The sequence below is a fragment of the Acomys minous genome, assembly GCF_964271855.1.
Source record: "Acomys minous genome assembly, chromosome: 14".
Lineage (NCBI taxonomy): Eukaryota > Metazoa > Chordata > Mammalia > Rodentia > Muridae > Acomys > Acomys minous.
The window spans coordinates 75265699-75282414 of record NC_140496.1 but is presented as its reverse complement, the minus strand read 5'-3'; the positions used below and the strand labels follow the sequence as shown (position 1 = coordinate 75282414).

The following is a 16716-nucleotide window of genomic DNA, read 5'->3' as shown; positions in this document are numbered from 1 at the left end:
AGGCCTCCCCATCCAGGGGATGATAGACCACTAGTTTTCTATTTGCCAGATTCCATCTGACATCAAAATGGGGAGGACACTTCAGCCAAACATGTATGTGTTAGATGCAGATGTTAATTAAAATTTGTTTCTAAGTGTAATGGATTTCACCATGGCAAAGCAAATCCCCTCACTTAAAACAATAGCTATTAAGGAGACCATTTGTTTGGTTTGTAGAGACAGAAGGTGAAGCCTATTGATGCTTTATTTTCCCCTTCGTCAGGTTTTTAGCACAATATAGACACAGCCAGAGCCCTTGACAAATGCCTCTGTCAATAGCATAGGTACTTTGCCAAAGTTCTCATCTGTATCTCCATTTTATTGTGTTCAAATTCTCACTGCACCTCTTTAAAGATTGTAACTAATGCTGATTGCAACTTACTGGAATAGTTGAAAAACAAAATGGCAAAAATATTGATTCCTCTGCCCAGAAAATAAACTTTATTTTGCGTGAAGGAGGCAAAAAAAAAAAAAAAAAAAAAAAAAAAAGAGAAGAGAAAGGAAAGGCAGAGGGTATGTCACGATGCTTAAACAAACTCCATCAGTATTCAGAAGCATGGCGAGGCTTTAAATCTCAAGGTTATTCAATTGTACTTTACAAAGTTCATTTAGGAAGATACCTAGGTACCATGGAAAAATGCTAAGTGGTTTCAAGTTAACACAAAAATGCCCTTGTACCTTCACTATCCCATAATTATCTGCTCTCCACTGTGTCCTTCCCCTTTCTTGGAACCTTTGATCTTCACTTTTACTGACACATCCCGCTGATGACAGACACTATTGAATTCCAAATATTTCACAATAGCCTGTAATCTGGAATTGCCATGTCTTTTCTACCTCTTCAAAAAACACACTCTGTTCCTGCTGAATAAAACCCATTTTTTTTCCAGCAGATGGGGATTTGGGAAACTGCAGCACTGCAAGGTCATCCTGATCTTTGACCTAATAGGTACTTCTGTGGGGGAAAAAATGCACTTGTTTCTGAGTCCCAGCCTTCACTTGCCAGCTTGCCTAAGATCCCAGGGAAATGAGATCTTTGGAGCTTGCAAGAGTCTAGGTGGATGAGCACAAGCAAGCCAGTCAAAGTAGACCAGACTGTAGCTGTGATCTGTACATTTATATTATCAAAAAATATATTTATGTAGAAATATACCTAAGCTTGTTACTTTGATTATTAATTCACTATAATTATGTCAAAAAGTCAAGTAAATGGAAAATGGAAGTCAACGCCAAATTAATTTATACCCAATTTGATTAGAATTATGTACTTCATATCTATATCTTAGCACTTTTCCAAATTACAGCATTTAATGCTTACAGTAACAGAAAATGATAGATGGAAGAATATATTCTGTTTATTTTACTGTAATATAAGTGATGTTGGCTTATTAAAAGCATGAAAAATAAGAGTCTAAAAGGAGTCCTCAGAACTTATCCCATAGAAAAGCCATTTTTATATAAAATCATTTTTACATGAATTTCATTTTTATATTCTATTTAATGTTCCAATACTGTTTCGTTTGGATGCCTGGGGCAAATGAGGAACTGGAATTATACTAGAAAGACTGTTTCCATGGGTCTCAGTAATGTCTCCTAAGGTGCAGAACAGGTATCACATGACATAAGATGCTGACACAAGCCAGAAGATGACTCTCTATACATTTTTCTTGTGCATCAAGGGCCCTTAAATTTGAGCATTATACTGGTGCAGATGATCAAGAACAGCTCAGTGCTTAAGCACAGATCTTCTGGTTCTGGCAGGCTCTAACGTCAACTAATCCTAAGAAGTGCAAACCGTGATCCTGGTTCTGCAATGGATTGTGTCTTTCTCAACACCATCTAATTCCACTTGAGTTTTTAAACGCTGTTCCAAAAATAAACGCTTTTGTGACTTTTCAGTTCATCTTCTTTAAACAGAGACTGGAGAATAGTGTCCTTTACTTGGCTGACGTGTTATCCAGGGGCAGGAGAGATAGATAGCTCAGGGGTTAAGATGGCCTTTTCAGGAAACCAGAGTTCAGTTCATAGCATCCATGCTGGGCCCCGTACAACCACCTGTTTCCAGTTTCATGGAAGACAACTCCTATTCTGGTCTCCAAAAGCATCCATGCTCACATATGCTACACACACACACACACACACACACACACACACACACACCCCTGAAAAGTTTGTTCTTCAGATGGACACAAGAGACTAGTTAAACTATAACCTTGAACTACTACATTCACAGTGATAATGATGAGGAATCTAGACTCATCACACCCAACACTATCAGCAATACGGAGCAGCTGAAGAGAAATTTCAGGCATTCACTTTCAAAGGTGATGCAACTCAAAGGCTGAGTCTGAAGAACATGGTCCATGGAGAAGGATAAGTTCAGAGTTCTTTGCTTACATTATGGTGCCTCCTGTGATGAGAATTTTGTTACCCTCAGTAAGATTGCTCAGGAAAAACCATCACAGGCATTCTGAAGTGTGAACTCTGGCCAAGAACACTCAAAGCACTAATCCGCTTCTGCAAATGAATCATCTGCATTTCTTGGTGAAACCGCAAATTTAAGCACAGAGGAAAAGTATAAAGTCTCAAGATATTAATTAGGTAGTTTTTGGTAACAGGCAGCCTTTGGCACAGTTCTAGGTAGTTGTAAGACCCTTGAGACTGCTGACTTCATAAAAAAAAAAAAGCAGGCCTTGAACATGATATTTGTCTCCTGGTCTACAGCAAACACTCTGCTGTCACTGACTTCACTGTAAGCTCCCATCACTACAGTTCTTGCTGCCCATTTTTCAAAGTCGAAAACACATGAACAAAATACTAGTGAGTATTCTTCAACCCCCAACCACATAGCTCCAAAATTCAGATGTACCCATTTTTAGTTTCTTTTGCCATGTGGTGAGACCAGAGGTTAAGGGATCCTTTCCAAAGCTTCGAGGCTGCCACAGAAATTATTGCTTCACTCATTAGTATGAAGAATTAAATGCTGAAGATGTATGTTTAGGGGATGGGGAGATGGCTCAGTAAGTAAACGGTTTGCCATGCCAGGGTGAGGATTTGAGTTTGGATCCTAGTATCCATGTACATTCTCCTGGGAATAGTAGTCTACCCATAATCCCAGCCTGTAGGAAGAAGACACAGGGATCCCTGGAACAATATGGTAGTTAGATTGCCCGAATCAATGGGTTCCAAGTTCAATTGAAAGATCCTGTCTCAGTAAAGTGGGATACATTTAATGTTAACCTCAGGGTTTTACATGTATACACATGCACACAAACCTGTACATGCGCGCGCGCGCACACACACACACAAATGTATTAAAATGGATCTAGGATTAGAAGTACTGAAATTTGTATATGTGTGTGTGTGTGTGAGTGTGTGTGTGTGTGTGCATGTAGGTGCATGTTTGTAGGTGAGTGTATATGCATACCTGCACTGTGTATTCAGAGCCTATAGAAAAATCTCTGGTGACATGGCTGGGAAGCTATTCACCTTGTATGAGATAGAGTCTCTCATTGGATCATTTATTATGCTGAGAAGCTGGTTTTCCTGTGAGCTCCAGTGATCTGCCTGTGTCTACCTCTCCTGTGCTGGGATGACAGGTACTCACCACCAGATCCAGCTTTTAAAAATGTGCTGGGAACTTAACTCACATCCTTATGATGTTCTGATAATAGAAACAATATTTTTTCCTGCTTTACCTGTAGCCAAGCTATATTCAGATTTACATTTATGATCTGATAAAACAGATGTTCCCCCCCCCCCCAAAAAAAAACAGAAAAAAAAAGGCAAACAAGTCTAGGAACATATAGCTCGTCAGGGTATATGTATGCAACCAGTGATGATTAATAAAGCATTTGGTCCAAATTTCTGCCTGAGCATGCAGCTAATTCATTTCCCATCCTAGGAGAAGAAGCAGCAAGACCTGGTAGACTAGCAGGAGAAACCTTTGCTCTTCATTATTTTCTTACAGAAAAATTTGTAGCCTGTGGTAACTCAAAGCACAGGGCTTTGAGCATCATGCTCGGCTTCCCAAACAAAGGCATAAAGTTCTTGCGGACCATCCAAAGCTGCCTTGCAACCGACACAGGACAAAACTCAGAACGGGTGTGATGCTTATTTCAGTGGTTTCTCCAGGGATTCATCACTGATGAATTTGCTCTCAACAGAAAATCTAAATCCCTCTCACCAAAAGGTAACAGTATCTCACACTGAAATTGTCTCCATCCAGATATAAAAAGCATTACATTGCCTGATAGATAGGTGACAACATCCTGAATCAACAATGATTCCTTAAGCCAGCAAAGCTTGGAGGAAAAGTAGTCTATTTGGATTATAATTTATTCACGGATCAATCTAAAGGTAATTGAGCATATTACAAAGTGGAAAAAGGTTCTTGTTCCTAATATAAGGAGGCACTGGCATCATCCAGTTTAAATTGCATAACTTTTATGAGAATGGCATAGAGTTGGCTAATAGCATACTCTATAGAACTGTAGTGCATCAATTCAATTTTTAAAAATCATACTCTCTTATCTGATTGGAAACAATAACTGCAAGAAGAGTAATTGCTGTGATACCTACAGTAATAACATGAAAACATAAAAGGATTTCATAGTTATGCCAAGTGATATACACATAGGTCAGTATGAAGCTCAACCAACTGATCTGCCAACCTATCTCTTTTGTGTGTGCACATGTGTGTGCACATCTATTTCCTGAGAGACTGGAGGATAACACAGATACAAATATATATGTTTTAAAACTATCTATTATAGCTCTTTATTAAGACATAATTACACATAAGATGGCTACACTAGCTATCTACGATTGTACTCCTCTCTTCCCAAATACAATATAGAATGTCTACACTTGCCAATGAACTGACTTGTTTAGGAGTTAAATATTCTTCATATAAAATCTATACAATGATCATAGTGCCTAACTGTGTAAGTATCTCTTGCTGTTCATTAAGGGCTCATGTCAAACTAAATTATAAATCAAATATTCACACTTATCACATCTACCCTATCTACATAAAACATGTGCCATACTCCTTGGAATACTGTTTAAATATCACCAAGTGACAAAGAATTGGAGAAAAATAAAGAAAATGCATTTGTATAGAATTGGTCTTTAAAATACATAAGGCAATGGTAATGTTTTTTGGACAACTAAAAAAAGTAAGAGCATTAAAGTGTGACAGTTAGGATTGTGTACTCTCTGAGTCTGATGGCTTCATCTAAAATGGCTACAATGGGCATTTATTTAACTGGTACTTTATCCTCCCACAGAGACACTTACTCAACTGTGTTCATTGCTGCTTTATTCATAATAGCCAGAAACTGGAAACAACCTAGATATCCCTCAACAGATGAATGGATAAAGAAAATGTGGCACATTTAAACAATGGAGCATTATTAAGACACGAAAAAGAAACTATGAAGTTCACATATAAATAGACAGTACTACAAGAAAAAAAATATCCTGAATGAGATAGCCCAGACCCAGAAAAAGAAATGTATGGTATGTATTCATGTATATGTAAACATTAGCTATTAAATCAATGATAACCAAGCTACAATAGAACAACAGAAGTTAGGGATAGAGTAAGGGGCTAGGGGGACAGGTAGATCTCCCTAGGAACGGGAAAAAGCATAGATAGTTATGGATGAATGGGGATGCGCAGTGTGAAGATCAAGTGGAAGGGACACTAAGAAAGAGAAAGGAGGGAATAAGGAGATAGACAACTCAAATTAAGAAATATGAAGGATAGTATAGACATGTAATATAGTAGAAACTTTTAAAATATGTATCCATATATGAAAGTGATCTAAATGAAATTGCTAGGTAACAGTGAGACAGAACATTACCTGGACATCTCTCATTACCAAATGAAACTTCCAGTACAGGGAATGGGTTACGTCTGATTGACTTATTGGTCAAATGGGTCCTGTGGGAATCCCTAGACAACACAGCCTGTTGCCAAGACTGTAGTTTGCTCTTCCCAAACTGACAGCAAGGATCCAATAAGGACAATAAGCTTGTGAGAGTAACTACCCCATATCTGATTTGATGTAAACCCCTCTCTGCTTCACGCAACCCATACCCTGCATTGTTTTGGTGACCAAAAACCTGAGCCTAGACAGGCCAGAGATCTAGGAGAGAAACAGATGCTACTGTGGGACAAAAAGGATGTAGCAATAAAGTAACTACGAATGACATTTTTGCTATACTGACAAATGAGTGTCTTGCTCAGACATCACCAGAGAAACTTCCTCCTGCAGGATGTGAGAACAAATATGGAGATCCACAGACAGGCAATGTTCAGAGCGTGGGAAACTCTGAAACACTCATTCCTAAAAGGAAATCTTCCTTTAAATCCCTCCCCTCAGGGCTCAGAGGAAGTGGAAAGAATGTAAGAGTCAGAGGGCATGGAAGATACCCAGGAATCAAGGCCCTCTAACTCAGTAGGCTTGGTACACATACAAACTCCCAGTGACAGGGGCAGCACACACAGGGCCTGCATAGGTCTGCAGCATATGGAGTCCTAGAGCTGGGTAGAAGTGGACACATAACCCAACTTGAACTCTATCTGCAGTTGATTACTACTTGCAAATGATAATTTAGTTTCTCTAAGCAAGTCTCCCTGTAGAAACAAACTACTCTTAAGGGTGGGCCTCATGCCCAGCAGTAGAATGGACAACAGAAAACTAATTCAATAGCATCTTTGGGAGTTCTTTGTTTCCTAAGGTCATTTCAGAGCTTTTAGAAACATCTTTCTTTTGTGTTATATTAACGTTATAATTTACTCGTTCTCTGTCTCTCTGTCTCTCTCTGTCTGTCTCTCTGTCTCTGTCTCTGTGTCTCTATGTCTGTCTGTCTCTCTCTGTCTCTCTGTCTCTGTCTCTGTCTCTGTCTCTGTCTCTCTGTCTCTCTGTCTCTATCTCTCTCTCTGTCTCTCTGTCTCTCTCTCTCTCTCACCCTAAAGGTCCATTAGGTATATACAATGGGTTCTAGTTCTGTGTCTTTATGGGATTCCTGAGTGTGTGAACAAGTAGAGTTCTACATCTATATATCTTTCTTGTGCTTTTCCTTGAGCTTTTTTGCTTCCCTTTGCTTCTACTATCTAATTTTGATGTACTGGATTTTTGTTTTTATCTTGTTATGATTTATTTTATTATTATCCCTTAGAATACTGTTTTCTAATGAGAGAAATGTAATCCAGATAGGAGGGGATGTGGGAAGAACTGGGAGAATTGGAGAGGAAACCATAATCAGGATATATTATATGAGGAAAAAAAGAACACATGTGTATACATTATTGTGGGGAGCTGCCCTTAGCGGCTCTTGGCTTAAAACACTGGGCAATTCCACCTTGTCTGTAGATTCCATTTTTTATACCTCTGGCTGGCACGTAGCAGGCTGAGGTCAGCCCAGGCCACTCCACCGGACCATGGGAACTGCTGCCTGACACGTAGAGGGCTCCTCAGGTTCCTGGGAGGCTGCTTGCTTATCTTGCTTCCGGAGCTGCTTTCCCTCAGAGCTCAATCCCTAATCTTGGAGTTCTTCCTGCCAAGGATGAATGGCTGGATATCTGCCATTAGGTTCCCACAGCAACCCTGTCCCTGCCCTAGATATTGCCTATATAAACCCTGTAAGAATTTTCAATAAATGGGACTTGATCAGTGTTCAGACTTGCCCTCATTTCTTCATGTCTCCTGCCCTTTACTTTCACTTCAACACCCCCTCCCAAGTTCCGTTTGAAGACCCCGCAGGCCGGGGCACATTATGTATATATATAATACCTGAGCCAGCCTAAAACAACTATGGCCCGTGTTTCATAGCTAAGATTAGAGGGCCAACATTCATGAAGCGATTAGGGTATTGACTTAGAAGTCAACCTTGTATGACAATCATAGTTTTGCACTCTTTAGCTATTTAACACAGTTAATTACTGAGCTGTTCTACAATGACTTCTCTTTCTCAGTGACATGAGAATGAGAATCTCTGCCTCACAGTGTTAGTATAGGTGTTAAAGAACAAAAGTTGTAATACTCACAACTGCTAAGTCAGTTCTGCGTGCCTTTGCTTCCAGTGCTGTGTGTGGTATGTGTGCACATGTTCTCATCTTCCTCAGATGCCAACCTGGCTTTGTAGTTTGAGCTCAGTCTTCATAGCATCTAAGAAAGTTTCTTTACTGATTCCCCTACCCAGTGTAAAGGGTCCCTTGTAGTACAGAATACTCAGCACATATTTTAAGACTCACACCTCCTACACTGTCTGGTCACTTTTAGGCATGCTTCCATCTTCCTTCCTTGAGAACCCAGAGAGGAAAGTGTCAATCTATCATTTACCAGTTACTCAATACTGTAAATAGACTGAACAGGCACACTATCTTGCTGCACGTTTGAAATGTCAGACATTCCAACAATTTTCAGGTTAAAAAAAATGGCATACATATTTTATTTAAGATTAGAAATTACATGAGACAAAAAATATCACCATCATAACAGCTGTAATTTATGAATTTTAAAGAGTGCTAAACACTTGAAATTTATATATAAAGGACAGTTTGTGACTTTAAGGGACCTACAGTTAATAATAATTACAATACCCATGACAAGGGCTACAGCACAGGGGACACAGGCTGTTATGTGAGCAGTGACAATGTATACTCAGTTCAGGCTGAGGGGCCAACAACTGTCTGTATGAGATGACACCTAACCTAAGTTCTGGAGGCTAAGGTCAAGGTTACTGGTCAAGAAGTGCCTGGGAAGGTATGAAGGTCATGGATGAGGATGACAATCTTCCACGTCAAAGAATCACTGGAGGGACAAAGGAAAGAGTTAAGGAGAGGTGCCCAGGAACCAGCAGATCGCTCACCCATTAGGTACAATATCAACTCACAGGAGTAATTCTAGCATTAAAGAACACCATCTACAGCTGATTACAGTAAGGCTTGGCTTTTGTCATTTCGGTGTGGGTGTAGGGCCTGAGGCCACAATAGAGAACAGGAGATTCTTTTTGGAAGCCTCCCAGAGCTTTGTGAGGAAGACTGACTCATCTCCAGAGGAACTGGGTTGAGAGCATTGGGATGTTAATATTCAAGCAGCACTTAGACGGCTCATATCAGGCTTCTCTGAAGCGACAAGCTGTCATCACTTACTGTAATAATCAGCCACAGCTCCAGGTCAAGGTTTAGGAAATGGGCCTCTGATTTAGAAGAGACCAAAACAAAGATAGAGTACAATCCCAGAGTGTGGAGAAATGACAGTATTCAAGCAGAAGGAGTGTAGAATGGAGAAGAGAAGGGTAGGGAGGGCAGAATGAGGGGAGAAGACAGACAAGGGGATTGAGAAGCAGCGGGGCTGCTGCCCTCAGTGGGTAAAGTGCTTCTGCTGGGAATGAGAGCTGATCTCCTACCTGTGGGATGTGAGATGGCTCTGATCTCCACTACACACTTATGTGCCTTCAGGAGAAATCTGCAGGGGTGGGGGGAGAAATCAAGGAACTGAGTTCATGTTTGGGTCAGCAGATGGGTAAGAAAATAGAAGGCAAGAGCAAGTGAGGTTGAAGTGAGACAGAATTCAATCGTAGCAGTCAGAAGCAACCTAGAACAGGTAACTTTTGGAGATTTCATGGGATCCAAAGAAGGACAAAATTGGGTGAACTTGCCTGGCATATGGGCTACAAGAATACTTTTATGGGCAGGCTGGATAAACACAGGTAGAGATGCTGAAGCAGTCTGACAGTTGATCTGGGGAGCAACTGATGACAGCTAGAGTGGAAGAAAGGCTGTAGAGTGAAGGAAGTGTTCACGCTGAAAAATGGCAGGATCTTATAGTGCTGCAAAAAAAAAAAGGGGAGCTAAAGGAACGAAGCAACATTAGACATTATGGCTCATGCTTGAGATCCTGTCATCAAGGCTCAGATAGATGGAGGAGTTTGAGGTCAATATGTGCTGCACCGTGAGTTCCAAGCCAGCAAGGAATACATAGAAATATCTTGTCTCAAAAACAAAAGCAGACAACAAGAAAGTGGAGTGAAGTGGAGAAAATATAGGGTGAATTTGCTCTTAGTTTGTAGAAATGCAGTAAGTGGCAGGGAAGTGTGGGTAAAATCTGGGGAATGTAGGAACGACTATGAATTCTGGATGAGCTGGCTTGGATTTTACTCATTAGGGTGTGTGAAAGCACCTAATATTTACATATTTGTGACCAGGTGGTATCCTGACCGTGGCAGAGAGAATAATCCAGAATATTAAGATGGGATTCTCTTTGCAGGATGAAGGAAGCTAGACAATCCATAAAATTATTACTGTTACAATTTAAGACTTAAAATTAAAAAATAAATAGTAGTCCCACAACATAAGGTTGAATTATGTGTTTGATATTCATGAGCCAAGGGATGTCTAGATAAAGCAGTAAGACATTACCTATGGGTATGTCTCGAGGATATTTTCAGAGAGATGGGCGTGTTCGGCAGTGTGGGTGCCATCATTTAATTTGTTCAGGGCAAGAAAGAAAGAACCTAAGAGTAGAGGGAAGGCCAACAAAAGTCTTCTGAAGCTGAGACATATGTCTTCTATCTTTGGACATCAGAGCTCTGTGTTTTCCTGCCTTTATTTGGGACCCACTTCAACTTCATCTGCAGATCTTTGCAAAGTGTGGAGAACACCATGCCTTCTTCATCGGGAACATCAGGTAAGCATGTTTGTCTTTAAACATTTGAGGGCAATCTTGAGATTAAAAAAATCCTAGATCACGCCCTTTACTTCTCATCATGAGACGTCAGAATCAAGAACTCAGTCCCCAGTCTGTGTTGTGCCTCCCGTCACATTGCTGTGTTCCCCTCACAAAGCCTTGCATAAGGCGTTCAATATATTACTGATATAAAATGGTGCACTCCGTTTGGAGTGCTTTTCAAGAAATCCACGCTCCTTGTTTTTCTCATTTCACAAATTGGGAAGGGGGAAAGTGTTTCACCCAGTAGAAACCATTAGAGAAACGCCGAACACATATGAAGCCAAATATCTGAATTAGTTCAGTCCTGTTTATGACTGGCCTCAAGTTTAATGAGCTCAAGTTAATACAGGTGAAAGGCCACAGTGTTACATGCAGCAGTTAATGAAATACCATAGAGCTGCTGAGAAAATGATTAGCAGCCAAATGTGAATTTAATATACTTCAGCTTCAAGAAGCAGTGCCCATGGGAGGCATCTTGCTGGGGCAGGCAACGTGGCAGATTGGAGGTAGCATGCAGTTAGGCTCTTGCAGATGGGGGTTTAAGCTGAGCCTAACCAACAGCTAATTTTGTGACCCATGGTAGAATGGCAACTCTCTCTAGGTCTCAGTTCCCTCATATGTAGGATAAGGGGGTGGGGCTAGCTGGTTTTCAATGCTCCCTCCAGTGTTTCATTCTGTTTTCAAATTGACAGTTAGAAATCCTTGGTGTTTATTCCCAGTTGATATCATACAGCTTGTAGATGAAGCATTGGAGTGTGTAATAAACTATAATTCCTTCTCTTCTTTCTTTCTTTCTTTCTTTCTTTCTTTCTTTCTTTCTTTCTTTCTTTTTTTCTTCAGGGTTTCTCTGTGTTGCCTTGGCTGTCCTGGACTCACTTTGTAGACCAGGCTGGCCTTGAACTCACAGAGATCCTCCTGCCTCTGCCTCACCGAGTGCTGGGATTACAGGTGTGCAACACCATACCTGGGTCTATCCCTACTTTTCAACTGTAGAACATTTTGAATCTATTTAACCTATAAAATAGTGGTGCTATAGATAACTACCAAACTTCTAAGGTTGGATGATTTTTTAAAACAAGGTTAGGCTTTATAGGTAAAAGATACATAAAAACACACACATACTTTATAAAATGTGTGTGTGTGTGTGTGTGTGTGTGTGTGTGTGTGTGTGTGTGTGTGTTCTCGTGATTTGGTAGTGAGTTCCAAATAGATAACATATAAATAAAACCTTTTTTTTTTTTAGGAAATTCAAAGGAATTATGAGTGATATGAACTGGAAAATGTAGATAACTATTATTATACCTGAAATTATCTGTAAGAAGTTTGTTGCCTAGTTACAAACTCATGTAAGACACACTGGGTAGAAACAAAGTAGAATAATGTTACAAATGGATATAACGATAAAAGCCATGAAATGGCCAAGAAGTAAAGTAAGTGTGTGTATGTGCATGTGCGTGTGTGTGTGCGTGTGTGTGTGTGTGTGTGCGTGTGTTGTTTTTGTAGTTGCATGTGCAGTTACTGAAACTTCAGGGCAGTGTAATACAGTAGCCTTTCCTACTAGTAGCCCAATGTGCAGTACAACCACTGATCTTAGGGTTCAGACACTAACCCAAGGACCTGGGTAAGTGGCTTTTCCTTTATGAGCCCGTTTTCAGCTGTGTTGTACAGAAATAACAATGATCACATGCCTGTTAGCTCTGTACAATTGTTTGAAATAGAAAAGCATTAACAGATTATTAAAATACATATTTTTGGTATTTTGAAAACTATAAAAAAGAATAGAACTGAATATTTTATTACTATATTGAGCATAAACCTGATGGATGCTCAATATAATAATATAAAGATGAAGTGAGTTTTCTGAATTATAAAAATGTCACAAATATTAACTACACACAAAGAAAGCCTTCCTTCTCAGTCCTTCCACATCCTTAAGAGGACTGGATGAAATAATTTGTGTTTGAAATCCACCTTCAAAATGCTACAGCTTTCACGGCTACATGTTGCAAAGAATGCCCTTTGTTGCAAGGGCAAAAACCAACGAGGGAAAAATGGAATAAAAATTACTTTACACAATGGGATGGGAGCAAAGAGAAACAGAAAAAATGAGGTGATGAAGAAAATGGCTCTGCTATAAATACAAATGAAAAGGCACACAGGATCCAGGCTGCATTTGAAATAGTAGATTAATCAGCCTTTTCCACATTTATTCAATGTGATACTTAGTTTCTTCCTACATGGAAACACCTGAGTGCCTGCTTTAAGCATTTTTTTTTTACCCGAAAAGGTGGCATGGGCTGCAAGGCATTATATTTTAATGCAGCCTAAAACCCTTTTTGGCGTTATATGTAGTTCATGTCATATTTGAAAAACATGATCATGGTTTGGAAAGTCACTATTTAGGATTTCCAGGCTGAAAAGAAAATTTATATTGGAGGGAAAAACAAATGTAAGTTGAAACAATTTGTTTTGTTTTTTCTTAATTAGAAGGAAAGCTGTTTTTCACTGCAATTAATGCCACACTCGAAAGAAAAGTTTAACACGGAAGAAATATCTTTTGCGTATTTGACAAGCTTCTGCATGTAGATGCCAAAACATCAATGACATTCATAAGACAGAATGTGCCTCAGACCTGATCCCAACCGATATGCCTTCTTTTCCATCATGAGAAGTCAGGACCTTGCAAGCTTTTTGTGTTATTGGTCCCAGCAACACTGCAAGGTTTGGGGTGTTTTTAGGAAAAGGCATTGAAAGTAAAATCAGCAAACTATGTCTGGCAGAAGGTCTTTATGAATACTTATCGAATACATTTTATCTGGTAAATTTTAGGCAGTGGAGCCTAAAGAACTAGTAGATAGCAAAGCAGCTGTCATCTCTGTTCTCAGGGAACCTGTTGTTGCTTTTAACCATAAGCAAACAATTGGAAATTCACTGCAATGGTTATGATTAATTAGTCATCAGCTTGGCAGAACATAGAATCACCTGGAAGGTGAGCTTCTGAACATGCTTGTCGGGTATTATTTGGATTGTGTTAATCAATATATGAAGACCAGCCCACTGTGGGTGGCACAGTTCCCTGGCTGGGACCCTGGACTGTACAAACAGAGAAAGAGGGCTGATGGGTAGTATGCATCATTCTCTGCTTCTTGGCTGGGCATTCAAGGTGACCAGCTACCCCAGGCTCCCACCCACGCCAGGGCCTTCTCTATGATGATTGGATTATAACCCTTGAACTTTCAGGCAAAATAAACCTTTGGTTTTCCCATAAGTTGCTTTGGATCGAGGATTTTATCACAGCAATAAGAGAAGACATTAAGTCAGAAAGATGTAACATTTAATACAATTTTCAATGATAGATCTAACCTAATTATTTGTTTAAGGTTAAATCAATCCTTCTTCCTCTGCTGTACTCAACAGGCAAAAAAAGATCATCATTGCAATTACCCAATATGCTGTATTTACACCAGACAGATGAAATATGGCTGGAGAATCCAAGTGCCCCTCTTCTCTAGTCCCAGTAACTGTATGGATATTCAGGCCTGCTCTTTAAGCCATTAATGCTAAGCTACAGATTTCTTTTTCTTTTTAAAGATTTGTTTTTATCATCATCTTGAGTGTTTGACTTGCATGTATGTGCACCATGCATATGCTTGGTGCCCACAGAGACCAAAAGAAGGCATTAGACCTCCTGGGACTGGAGTTACCATGTGGGTGTTGGGACCCAAACCCGGGTCCCTTGTAAGAATAGCAAGCGCTCTTAACCACCGGGAAATCTCTCCATCCTTAGGTAAAGCTTTCTTACTCCACAAATAACACATAACTCTTCTATAATTTTTTCAGTCCCCTCAACTTCATGTTCATCCTTGGTCTTCAGCTGCCAGGGGAAATATCCTAATGCTTTCAAAGGCTCCATCTGAGGATGCTATCTCTCTGTATCACTCCAATTTAGCATCATTCAGAAGAACATGTTTCCTTAATTTTTGTCCATGAACATCCTACAATTTTCTTCCCATTATTTGGGTTAATTCCATTTACTTGCAATGTACACTTTAATCTCTTTCAGCCTAAACCAAATCAAAGCAAAACTTACACAGAAAGCATAATAAAGTAACCCTGGCTACTGTTTATCCACATCCCTTTGACCCTTCGACATTCTTTCAAGTGTTTTTTACAGCTTATTTCCTTACATCCTCCCCTCCACTATTCAGGAATCTGTCTTCCATTTCGTGCACCTGACAATGGTTTGCCTGCAATTCCTGAGGATACTTGTGCTAAGCTAGCTTGGTTTTCCTAGAACTAACTTTATCTTTCATCACCAGTCATCCTAACCAGAAGTTACTTTTCTCCTGTCTCTTCTGCATAGGCCCTTTGCAGAGTAGTTTGTTTCTTTGAAATACATACATAATCGATTCCCAAAGCTTATCCTTGGAAGCTCCTTACATCACCATTCTCTTCCCAGGTCCTTCACTTAATTGACTTAAATGGGGAAAAAACGGTCCCACACCTGAAGCATCTTAAACGCATCTCTACTTCACTGTATGCTCTTCCTCTGGTCTGTCCCACCTAGCTGAGGAGATAGCAGCTTTCCTTAAAGATAATAGCATTTAGTATTATCCTGAGTTCTGAGCTCCTTTTTTTTCAATCACCTTCTTTTTCTCTAGATCAAAACTATCAGCAAATCTAGGATCCACTCCCAACACCCACATCATATCTTGCTACACCGTCTTTGCTGATACAGCTTTCATCTTAGGCTTGATTGTCACTCACCTGGGTTACACCAGTAGCCTCCCCCCAAAAATCTACCTACTGTTTATTTGATTTGCTGTAGTGAACTCTCCACATAGTGGGAAGAGTAATAATTTTAAACATGTATTGCTACACACACTTTTACTTCAAAGTTTCTAGTGATGCCAGTCTACCTAAAACAGAAGCTAGAAGAATAGTGCCAACTTCTAGCTTCTCCAGTTTCTGGAGGACTCTTTAACTTTAGTGTATAGTATAGTATACCGTAGTGTGTGTGTGTGTGTGTGTGTGTGTGTGTGTGTGTGTGTATTGTGTGCATATAATAGTATAAGACATATAGTATATATTATATGCTGTATATGTATATGTGTATGCATGTATGCATACATATTTTACCTATTTCCAATGTGTTTAATATACTCTAGCCATACCTTAGGGCCTTCGCAATTCCTGATCTTTTTCTGTGAACCTCCTCAGATTTTAGCCTTCTGATAAGATATAATCTGTCGGAGAAGCAGCTTATGGCAACCCAGCCTGAACTTAGCCCTCCAAGTCACATTCTTCACCCCTCAAATTTATAATACATTGTCTACTTGTTTTTCCATGCATTTATAGTACCTATATATTTGATGAAGTATAACTTACTAGAATAACATCCTCATTAATTCTGCTTGCTGATACTTCCCTGGAACCTTGAGTAATGTTTGGCCCATTGAACATTCTAAACTGGAGTGAATGTATGGGCAGGGAAGCATATTTGCAAGCACTATAGTATCTGAACCTGACTTGACTTCTTGTTCCAGTTTAGTTATTAACTAGGTGTTTGACCTGGCCAAACTTTGTTGACTTTCTAAGACCTCAGTTTTGTCACTCATTAATGGGGGGGAATAATAACTTATAATTTGTATAAAATACATGAAAGAAATACATTTCAATACATGTAGGTTTTTAATAGTTTTTTTTACCCTCAACACCACTGTCATTATAGAATTTCTATAAATATAATTTTCTATTGCAACCACAATGAAGCTACCTTTGTTTATTTATTTAATGTATGTATGTATGTATGTGCTTTCAAATATTTTGCTGTTTACCTAATTTTACTACAATAATCATCCTTTCTCCCCTAACAATCCACTTCAGAGAGGAGACAGTGGAGTAATGTATTTTATGTGACGAATTGCTTACT

The 16716-nt window shown here is 39.5% G+C and overlaps 1 protein-coding gene and 1 long non-coding RNA gene across 3 annotated transcripts in view; one reads left to right on the top strand and one right to left on the bottom strand.

Moving 5' to 3' along the window:
- The window catches only part of DPYD (dihydropyrimidine dehydrogenase), an 867929-nt gene that overhangs the window by 22900 nt on the left and 828313 nt on the right, over positions 1-16716 (bottom strand). The window lies entirely within an intron of this gene.
- Positions 4024-16716, top strand: part of LOC311582607 — a 30956-nt gene continuing 18263 nt past the window's right edge. Inside the window, exons 1-3 of the long non-coding RNA XR_014774161.1 lie at positions 4024-4231; positions 5375-5562; positions 10641-10742. This is a non-coding gene — a long non-coding RNA (uncharacterized lncRNA). The remainder of the gene's footprint in view (positions 4232-5374; positions 5563-10640; positions 10743-16716) is intronic.